At 39.0% G+C, this 11,570-nt stretch overlaps 1 non-coding gene across 1 annotated transcript; it reads left to right on the top strand.

Annotated features, from left to right (window-relative positions):
• The first annotated feature begins 10,319 nt into the window (after positions 1-10,319).
• Positions 10,320-10,455, top strand: LOC141496715 (small nucleolar RNA SNORA16B/SNORA16A family). The gene has a single exon (XR_012471118.1). It is a non-coding gene; the product is annotated as a small nucleolar RNA SNORA16B/SNORA16A family (small nucleolar RNA).
• Positions 10,456-11,570: the final 1,115 nt, after the last annotated feature.

Here is an 11,570-nt window from a genome sequence, read left to right on the forward strand (position 1 = left end):
AAAGGAGAAGTGGTCATCCAGGGTGACCTGGCAGATGGGGCATCTGAAATGCAGAACTGGGGACTGAGGTGAGAGGAAAGAAACAGCCAGCCTTGAAAAGGATGCTAAGAGATGTGTCTTCAAGGGAAAGGCAGATAGATGTCTGTGAGCAGTAGAAACTGGAAATTTTGAAAAGATCTAGGAAGAAGAGGTTTTTTTTTTTTTTGTCAGCAAAGGAGGATTTCAGAGGCCACAGTGGAAATGAGGGCAGAGGAGGCTCAACCAATCACCAACTACAGTTGTTCTTTCAAATTACTGGGTTTAGGGGTGAAGCATTCCCTCTCCTCCCTCCCTCCCCATTCTTCTCTTCCCCATTTACCCATCCCTTAGATCTGGAAAATCCGAGTCTTTTTTTGTAATCTCTTTATACCAGAGAAGATTTTTTTCTTTTCTTTGATGGGCTATTTACAGTTACTTATTGTCAAATTGGAGTTAAGTATGTGACCACAGGCTCTATATTGTCTACTGGCCCTTACATGCCACTATGGCTTCTGCAAAAGTCCCCCAAAGTTCCCATTTGATTTCTTATCCAGATCTATGATTTATTGAAACCACGGTGGGGAAAGTTGTGATGTGGAAGGAATGACGATTATCCAGCATTGTGTTGAGCACATGAGATAAGAGAGGGCTAGGGGTGAGTTTTAGAGAAATGGGAATGTGGGGTCTGAATATGAAAGGGGTTTCAGACTTTACAGCCTAGGAAAGCAGTCTGACTAAGAGCAGTGCACTTGGGCAGAGCCCCTTTACTCCTCACCTCCTTTGTTTTCCTACTGACCCTGCTCCCTTGCTCTCTGCCAGGATGACCTTTATTTCTCATCTCCACCCAACTGGGGGCTCAGGACAGTAGAAGTATGTGATATGAAGCTGGAGATGATAGATTTCCAGAAACAAGCATCACTTCACCCCAACCTCATTCTGACAATTTAGGAAAAACCTCAGCAGCCCTGCCCTAGTTCCTCTAAGCTGGAGGAAGGGTTAACCTGGAAATTTTCTTAGGAGCAGGCAAGTGTTGGCTTTGCTTTATAAGCAAACTCCCTGGGGTCCTGCTGAGAGATGTGGTGCTACTTGGAAGAAGCAGTCAGGTTGCATAGAGTTTTTTAGGGAAAACAAAGGACGTACCTGTAAAACCAGTTATCTCCATGGCAACTGGGCTACCTGGAGGTTTTCCCAGTCTTGCCCATTTACCTGTGTTTTATTGATGTGTGAACCAGCTGACTGTCTAAAGAATTTACACTTGGCAAGGAGTGGGTAGTCCTGCTTTGAGATGGAGGACTGGAGCTGGAAGCACTAGCCCTGGGCGGAATCTGGCTTCAATGCTCATTAGTTCGGTGACCTGAGGTGAGTCACTTAAATTCTCTGAGACTCAATGTTCTCATCTGTAAAATGGACTGACAAGCAGTTGGTATGGGATAAAGAAACAGATTGGAAGTTTGCTCAGAGAAGACTGGGGAAGGTCATGAAGCAGTAGCAGCAGCAGCAACAGCTCATATGTAACTAAAGGAGTTTTTTTTTCTCACAAATCTCCTATGATCAAAGTACGACTAATATCATTGTGCTAGTTTTGGGCTTTGGAATGCTTATGCTCAGAGATGGGATGACTTAGCTAAGATCACAGATCCAGCCAGTGTGAGCTGGAATCTGAACCCCGCTTTCTGAATTTCACTTCTTTTTTTCAGGCTGTGGATATTACTATCTTTTTTTTGGGGGGGGGTAAGGCAATGGGGTTAAGTGACTTGCCCAAGGTCACACAATTAGTGTGACTTACCAAGCAATTAGTAAGTGCCTGAGGTCAAATTTGAACTCAGGTCTTCCTGACTCCAGGGCTTGTGCTCTATCCTTTGTGCCACCTAGTCGCCCCATGAAAGCCCACTTTAAAGAGGAATTAGTTCCCTCTCCACTGCCTGCCCCCCCTCTTTAATTGGAAGGGAAGGTGTTCTTTGTATGACTCAAGCACTTCCCTGCATACATGATACCTCCTTGCCTCTCCATCCTACTTCAGGGATTCAGATATTTTCAAAATATCTCTTCCTCCAACAAGCCGGAGACCTCTGACTTGGGAGGTAATCCTTCTCAGAAGGATGGAGAGAAACATATTTTTTATTAATGCATATTTTGGTCAGGAGATTGTATGAGGGAGGCATGGCAAAGGAGAAATATTTTAATAAATTTAAACCTAACCCCAATCTTTTCATTTATCTGGTAGGAGATCAGGTACATATAGAGAATACAGTATTAAGCAAATGTGATCATTTCATTATTAATGCCTATAATTCTGAATGGATGGTGTGATTAACAACCATTATACTACTCTACTGTGGGGAAGGAGATTCCCCCAGAGGTGTTCAGACAAGCACAGTAATTTGTACATAGTAGATACTTTATAATTAATAAATGTAGATTATGAAATTACCCCCCCCACATACATACAATAAACTTGCAAAAATTTGCCATTTTCAAGTATTGCAGCTAAACCATTGACTACAATTAATTTAAAGTTGGTTAATGCCAAAAATTCAGAAATGTGACAGTTGCTCTATGATTCAAAAAGTTTTGACTGTCACTGAACAGACATTGAAAAGATCCAGAAAATAGCAGAACATCAATTTTGTCCCATATTTCATTGATCAACTACAATAAGTCATTCTTTCTTGGAGCGTGGAGAAATGTAATTAAACATGTGTCTGACAGAGAATCTTAGCACCAGGGTCAACCGAGGTTAGTTTCATGACTTAAAGTAAGTATGTTTTTATAGCTTTTTCCTCAGGTCTGTCATTCAAATCATTGTTTTTGATGGCCAGAGAATTAACTTCTGCACTACCTACAAATGGTGAACATCATTTCAAACTCTAAGTTACTGGCCTCATTGTGGCAAAGTCAACTCATTCTTCAGGCACTATAATTCAAGTTTATGGATACTGAACACAAAATAATGAATTTAAGTTTTGAATGTCTACAGAATTGGATAACACATTATATTGATCCTCATTAACTTTAGCTCTCATAACTTCCAGCTATCACCTTAAGTTAATATTGTGAATTCTACAAAAGTGGGGCAATGAGCCTTCAGTGCTAATCATCTTATTTCTAGAACTTTTAAAGAAATTAAATGAAAGCCTCCAGTAGCACAATGATGATTCTGCTCACCAGTAGATGGCGCGATTTATCTTATTAAGAGACTCCCAAAGAACTTTGGATTCATTGATTGATAAGATTCAAGGAATATTTGTTTCGGTGCTTACTATGTTCCTTATGACAGGTACTAGGGATATAAAAATTCCCTCTCCTCAAGGAATTTACAATTTAAATACTGTATAAAAATAACACATCACTTAGAATGTTAGAACTTCTAGGGGATGGAAGGGAAATAAATGGTATTGAAGTGGACAGGAGGCTGAAGAAAGGGAAGAATTTTAAAATTTTTTTGTTTTGTTTTATTACTGTCTTTTGTTTTTATTTTTAATTATCTTGCTTTTATTATGCTCTAGACAAATATCAACAAAAACATCTCCAGACAAAATAGAGTATATATGAAATTATGAATATGATTAGCATTATTATTTTCTTTTCATATATGTTAAATTTAACATAACATAGTTGCTTGCCTCTGTCCCCTGCTGAATGTCCTTCTCTCTTATGTGTTTTCATTAAGACTCTTTTCTTTTCTTGTTTTACAACCAGTATCTTCCATCACTTTCCACTATAAATCTCCCTCCTTTCACCCACCCCCAATAAAAGTCCTTTCTTGTAAAAAAAATATAGTCCAGTAAAGCAAATCCATGGATTTTTCATGTCTGAAAATGTATGTCTCAATATTTACCTCTTGTCTAATTCATCACCCCTTTACCAAGAGGTGGGAAGCATGTTCCATCATCAGTCTCTGGAGCTATGAACCACACTGACCATTGTTCTTAAGTCTTTGAAAGACATTTTGCTTTACAATGTTGTAGTCATTGTGTCAGGGCAGATAGAACAATGGAGGGAGTTCTATGACTGTAGATCTTAATGAGTTCAGATTTGGCCTTAGACACTTACTAGTTGGTTAATGCAAAAATTCAGAAATGTGACAGTTGTTCTATGATACTCCTTGATTCAAGAAGTTTTGACTGTCACTGAACAGACATGGAAAAGATCTGGATTTGATCCTGTTTGCCTTAGTTCCTGTAAAAAGAGCTAGAGAAGGAAGTGGCAAACTACTATCTCTGCCAAGAAAAGCCCATTTGGGGTCACAAATATTGGACATGAACAAACAGCAAGAAATCATTATAAATATAATTTATTCTCTTGAATCTATTCAAGTCACTTTAAACCTATCCTTTTCACCATTTCTTATAGCACAACAATATTGCATCACATTTGTATGTCTTTAATTTAGTCATCTATTCCCCAATAGGCACTCAAATTCTTTGCTACAATAAGAAGGGTTGCCACAAATATTTTTCTATACATGGATACCTCCTTTTTTCTTTGGAGTATGTCTAGCAGAAGTATCAAAGGGTTAAAGATTGACTTGGGGTATAGTTCTAAATTGTTTTAACAATGATTGGACCAGTTCACAGCTCTAGCAATAGTGCATTAATGTGTCTGTTCTATCAATCTTTTCAACAATTGTGATTTTCCTTTGTGTTATCTTTGCCAGGTGTTGCTTTCATTTTCACTTCATTTATTATTTGTGATTTGGGACCTAGCTTGTTTTTGTTCTGGATGAATAGAAGGCCTGTTCATCTCTTTGGCAATTTCCCTTCTCAATTGAAACATTCCAGTCAAACTGGTCTTCTAGTCATTGCTCCCATTCAATGTTCCATCTGCCTTAGCAATGATTGTCCCCCATGTATGAATTGCACATGTTCTTCATCTCCACCTCAAAGAATGCCACAGTTCAAGGGCCACCTCCTCCAGAAGGTTTATTAGATTCCCCTCCTAGAGTCGATGGCACTCTCACCCCCTTGGAAGGATCTTGTGTACCTTGATATAGAAACGTTGTATTTACCTGTATACAAAAAAAGGTGGTATATCCTTGACTCCAGTAGAATGAAAACTACATAAGGGCAGCACCTTCTGGATATTCCCTTTGGTGCTGTTAATTCATCCCCAGTGCATAAGGAAGTGCCTGGTTGGAAGGATTTGTTCACTGAGGACATTTCAGAGAGATATCATGAAAAATTGTCAAATGTCTGGCTTGCAGATGTCAGGATATTCCATGTCTAAGGTAATCTATGCTAGGCATTGTCAGTCTTCTATTATTTTACTATTATTTAAATCCCCCAATATCATTGACCTTTTCATGTGCTTGTCTCTTCTCCTATATTTTAAGCTTCTTAAGGCCAGGGACCCTGTAGTCTGGTTTCCTCTAATCCCTACAACACTGGCAGAGAAAGGACAGTCATCATTTCTTCATTAGTTTGGATAACCACAATCAGTAGCATTTATAGTTTGAGTACTTAATTATATATTCTATTATTTTCCAAGAATTTCCTCTGTAGATGTCTGGTTTCCAGAAATTATAAAGTCCCTAAAGATCTGAAAACCAACCTGAAGTCTTCTTTGTGCCTAGCACTTAGTAAGCCCTTAATGACTAGCCTTAATGCTTGCCTCTCTTCCCTCCTGTTACCATAACTGGGGTCACTTGATCCTTAGCTATGGATTTAGATTGGATAGTGGGATCCAAAGATTTATTGCCTAATGGATCCATCAATCCATCCAAGGTATATGTTAAGTCAGGGGAATACAAATGCAATAAATAAAACAGGATCCTTACTAGGAAGGAGTTTAGGCAGCTTGGCATTCTCAACCTTTCTATTCTTGCTTTGACCTTGCTCCACTGGGTTCATGTCCTGGTTTTTTGTCTGGTTCTTCATGCCCCATATTATTCATCTGTCCTTACAGTTTTAGCCCTTGGAGTCCCCTCTCATTCATGGGGGAGATTGGCCCTATCTTGCCCTGATCAGTGGTGCTCATAGAGCCTTAGATTCCGAATTTGGATTCCTGTTCCTAGCTGCCAGATACCTTTGGACCCCAGTAACTTGCTTGCAAGAGGCTTAAATTTCACAAACTTAATCACAGTCTCAGTATTTTACCATACTCCAAATTTACTGGGCAAATTTCTTTTGTAGAAACACTGTTGGGACTTTCTCAGGTTGCCTGTCACAACCTGGAACATCTCTCTAGTCTCTGGATCCCTTTTAATCCCTATCTGGCCTGACCAGCTGCCAAATGAGCCCTGGTCCCGCCAACATTCAACAAAAAGCCACTAAATTGAATTCAATTAAGATAAAATAGCATTCACTGCAGAGAGTTAGTTGAGGAAGGTTTCAAAGAGGCTTGATATGAACTTTGAAGGATGCTTATAATTAGGTTTGGGAAGGAGATTGATTTGGGTAACATGAAGAAAGGTGAAGATGTATGTCAAGGTGGGAGAGTGGCAAAATAGAGGGACCCAGAGAGAATAGAGACTTTTTTTTTTAGGTTTTTGCAAGGTAAACGGGGTTAAGTGGCTTGCCCAAGGCTACACAGCTAGGTAATTATTAAGTGTCTGGGACCAAATTTGAAGCCAGGTACTCCTGACTCCAGGGCTGGTGCTTTATCCACTGGGCCACCTAGCCGCCCCGAATAGGGACATGTTGAGAGAAAGTAAGTGATATATTGTCTAGGCAGGTTTGAGACAGGTTATGAAGGGACTTAAACATTCATCATACAGAAGAATCTGAATATAAATCAACCAGACCTCATTATTAGGAAATGAGAGTGTTGGAAAAGCCAACATAAGAGTAGTCAGAAACACTAAGGCAATGTTTGGTCAGTGTAACCTCCTATGTCAGTGTTAAGTGGTGAGATTGGACACAGAAGTTCTCATTTCCCCTGCCCCCTTCCTAGTATTGAAGGCAATAAATCTTTGGATCCCACTATCCAATCTAAATCCATAGCTAAGGATCAAGTGACCCCAGTTATGGTAACAGGAGGGAAGAGGGGCAAGTATTAAGGCTAGTCATTAAGGGCTTACTAAGTGCTAGGCATTATGGGAGATACATGCAAAGAAGACTTCAGGTTGGTTTTCAGATCTTTAGGGACTTTATAATTTCTGGAAACTAGACATCTACAGAGGAAATTCTTGTAAAATAATAGAATATATAATTAAGTACTCAAACTATAAATGCTACTGATTGTGGTTATCCAAACTAATGAAGAAATGATGACTTCAAATGATGACTTAAAAAAATTTTAAATCAATGAAAATGACTAAGATTTTTTTTGAGAATCATGATTCTCCTTGAGAAAAATTTTTTGTGGGGGTTAATAATTCAGGGTCTAGGGGTCCATACATTTTCTAAAGTCTCCATTTCCTAGTGCAGAGAGCTATTGGGATTGGGAGAAATTTACAGTCAGTTCATGCAAATGAAGGGATTTTGTTGACCCTCCCCCAAAATTATGACAACCACATTAGAGCTCTAATGATGAGATCCATAGAAAGTTAACAAGATCATAGACTCAAGAGGTTTAGAATCATCTAGTCCAAAGTCCTTCAAAGCCTCCTGGGTCAAGGAGTTGATACAGTATTTTTCATTTTTTAAGGAGAACCCTTGGGGTTTGGTGGTCTCCTAGAAGAGAATGCTATTGTTTCTGAGTAAGACTTATTCTATGGTCTGGAAGTTCTCAACCTGAGGGTCATAAACGTTTTTTTGAACCATTTGGGGGTAAGTGATTTTGCCCAGGTCATATAACTAGAAAGTTTCTGAGTTTGGATCTATCCATTGTCCCAACTAGCTGCCTCTCAAGAGTTTGCTTTTAAAAATATTTTAATAACTATTTCAATATAATTGTTTGCTTTGTCAGGAGTGTGCTGGAGTCAGCCAAACTATCTCCCAAGAGGTGATTTTTAAATTTTCACTTTGACTATTGAAAAATCACTTGGAAATCAGCAATGCTACAAATCAGAGTTTAAACAGGGCTGTTTCTGTTGACTTCAAAAAGTGATGGAGAAAGTGTTAGTTTATGTTAATTAGGTAGAAAATATTAATAATGAAGATTAAACCAAGAGTATGTTATTTTCAGAGTCATTCTTAATCACTTACCCTGCTGTTTGCAATCCTGTGTATTTCACATTATTTATTTATTCGCATCTTAAATATTTATTTATTTAAAAACATCATAATGGGAAGGATCCCAGGCTATCAAAGAGATTAACAATACAAAGTTAAGAGCTTTCATTGGTCTTTTATTTTTTAGGTTTTTTGCTAGGCAAAAGGGGTTAAGTGGCTGCCCAAGGCCACACAGCTAGGTAATTATTAAGTGTCTGAGATCGGATTTGAACCCAGGTACTTCTGACTCCAGGGACAGAGCGCTATCCACTGCGCCACCTAGCTGCCCCTCACTGGTCTTTTACCAGCATCATTCACCTTCATTCTTTTAAAGTAACTTCTACAGTTTTTAGTAACTTTACAAAGTGAAATAACCTTATAATTTATCACTAAATTGCTCCATGAATTCAAATATGTGTGTGTGTCTGTATATATATATAATTTCTCCTCTTCTAGATCAAATAGACCTGAATCATATCCAAGTCATTTGGCTTTCAAATCACTTTGGTAGTAAAAATCCCTGAAATTATCAACAGCAGGCTTAGTGCAGAGTGGAAGGTGATCTCTTAGAGATCAAAGACACTTTTCTCCTTTGTCAAAAAGTCAGTTAATAGATCTACGTTCCTTTGTTATGAGTTATTCTTTGCTATTTTTTATTACATAACATAAGGTAGGATTCACTTCTTATTTTTAGTTTGAGAATTAATAATATTCCTTTTTCAAGCAACAGATAATGGGGTTACTCTAGATAGACCCAGTATTGGCTTTCATTTAGTAAATCTTTAAAAAGTTCAGTGTGAAATAAGATAAGTAGCACTGAAGGTCTATTTGCTTTACTTGTATAGAATTCACATTAATCATATTGATTTAAGGTAGTAGCTGGAACTCTTGAGATCTTAAGTTCATGAGGATCAATGTAATAAGACACAAAAGTGGTAAAGGGAATGGAAGTGAAAGAATTTAGTTTCCATTTATTTCCCTTTCAATAAGAGTCCTGACCACTTGGGCTCCAGGAAACTGGCTCTTTCATTAACTACATTTATACATATATCTATCTCTATCTCTATCTCTATCTCTATCTCTATCTCTATCTCTATCTCTATCTCTATCTCTATCTCTATCTATCTATCTATCTATCTATAGAGAGAGTGTATACATATATATGTAAAGATGCAGAGCAATTCTGTAGCTTATTCAAAGATATTAAATTCATTGTTTTGTTTTCAGCATCTATAAGCTTGAATTATAGTGTCTGAAGAATGAGTTGATTTTATCACAAGGAGACCAGTGAACTAACTTTATTTTGAATTTGTAATGATGTTCACCATCTATGTAGGTAGTGTAGCAGTTAATGTTCTAGCCATCAAAACCAAGGATTCTCATGTTAGAGTTGAGGAAAAAGCTATAATAAAGATTCTTTTTGGTTTTTTTTTTGTTTTTGTTTTTGCTAGGCAATGGGGTTAAGTGGCTTGTCCAAGGCCACACAGCTAGGTAATTATTAAGTTTCTGAGACCGGATTTGAACCCAGGTACTCCTGACTCCAGAGCCAGTGCTTTATCCACTGTGCCACCTAGCTGTCCCTTATATAATAAAGATTCTTAACTGAAGTCATGGAACTAGCCTAAATTGCTTCTGGTGCGAAAATTCTCCACTGGACATGTGTTTAGTTATATTTCTTCTTGTTGGGGTGGCAGAATGACCCACTGCATTGTCCATAAAAGATGAGACAGATTTAGGGCTTTGGATCCCTTTCAATGACTATTACTGATTAAAAAAAAATTAACCTAAACCCAGGAGTAGCATAACATAGCAATTTTTCTAACATTTCTAAATTTTTAAACTAACCAACTTTAAGTTAATCATAGTCAATGAGTTTAGTTGTAATGCCTGAAATGGGCAAACTTTTACAAGTGTTTGGGGTGGGGGGTGTAATGTCCAAACCCTTGTCCAAAGAGTGTGGTAAAGTAAAATGTCTGTTTGAAAAAACTAAAAATGGAGGTTTCCCAGAGAGGAAACAAAACCTCAAAAACTCCAATCCAATTCAATTTCAGCACCTGGTTGCTGGGGTCAATGGTGGTAGACTTTGAATATGATGGTGGAAAGGCTAGTTGAAAACCTCAAGGAAGAGTTGCTCTTCCCTTTGGACATGGACTCCTTCAGTACCCTAGTGTCTGAGGGCTATAGATACAGTTTTAAGAAGTTGACAAAGCAGGCCCTTATCGAAGCTGCCGCAGTTCCCCTGTAGCTGCTGCAGTCAAAAAGGAGCCCAGAGTGACAGTTTCCCGACGGCCGTTGTTCTGCTTCACATGGTAACGGAACAACAACATTGTGGGAAAGGACAGGAGCTGCCGGGGTGACCCCGGGCACTGCTGGGTGCAGGCAGCCTCCACCCTGACCCAGCAGTGGCTTTGGTGTGCAGACAAGGTTAGGTTTTAACACAACTCCCAGGAAAAGTATCCAGCATTTTGTCTGCATTGGTTTTGGAAGGTCATGGCAGTGAACTGTGAAGCCCCTACTCGGCGTCCACATCAGGAAACAGGCCCAGAGCAAGTGACTCGACTTTGCAGTCCACAGAGCATTGGGCCAGCTGGTGCTGGTATCATTGCATCTGTTTTCACTCATTGTGTTTTCTCCTCTTGGCCAGGAACATTTGGTACTGAAGAGGAAGTGATCATCTGATGGACCTGTGCTTAGTTATCAGCTCATCACTTGCTGTCTGGACTTGAAGGATCAAGAACCAGGTCTGGTGCTTCAAGCAAGTCTTGGGTATATTGGCCAAGGATACCTGCTTGCTTTCCAGGATCAACTTTATTAGAAGCAGCCTGTAAGAACCTATACAAGATGGTGATGGAATCCTTCCTGCTTCCCCAGAAGCCAGCAGATAAAGCAAGCACCAATTAAAGTCAAGTTATTTATAATATCTTACAGTCCTTCCCCCCAAGTGGACTTTCTGTATTGATTCTGGGTAATGAATCAGGAGATGGCTCTGGGTGCCAGTAGAGTTCACTGACTTGCCCAGGTCAGATTTGAACTGACTTCAGGACTGGTGGCAATAAATGCCATAGCTGATTTGTGGATGTCTTGAGTCATAGGATGGGGGTGTTGCCTAATGAGGGTATAGGAAAAAATACACGAATAAATAAATATACTGGAAAAGGTGGCAATAAAAAAATGGGAAAATTGAAAAAAAAAAGAAGTTGACAAAGCCTCACCTTGTCCTTCATATAGAAGAATCTTTCAACTGAGAGACTTAGAGCCCAAGCATGACCTAGAGAACCAGGTCAGCAGAACTAGGCACCTCCAACCTCATTACACCTTAAAGAGAAACTGGTTATATGTGAGAAGCACCAGAAAGAGTAGATCCTTTTCTGTGGGGACAACTGGTCTCTATTTATGCATTGTCATTCCAGACTCAGGATCTACAGTAAGCCCTGTAGAAAAAACTACAGAGGATATCAG

This window comes from Macrotis lagotis, chromosome 8, assembly GCF_037893015.1.
Source record: "Macrotis lagotis isolate mMagLag1 chromosome 8, bilby.v1.9.chrom.fasta, whole genome shotgun sequence".
Lineage (NCBI taxonomy): Eukaryota > Metazoa > Chordata > Mammalia > Peramelemorphia > Peramelidae > Macrotis > Macrotis lagotis.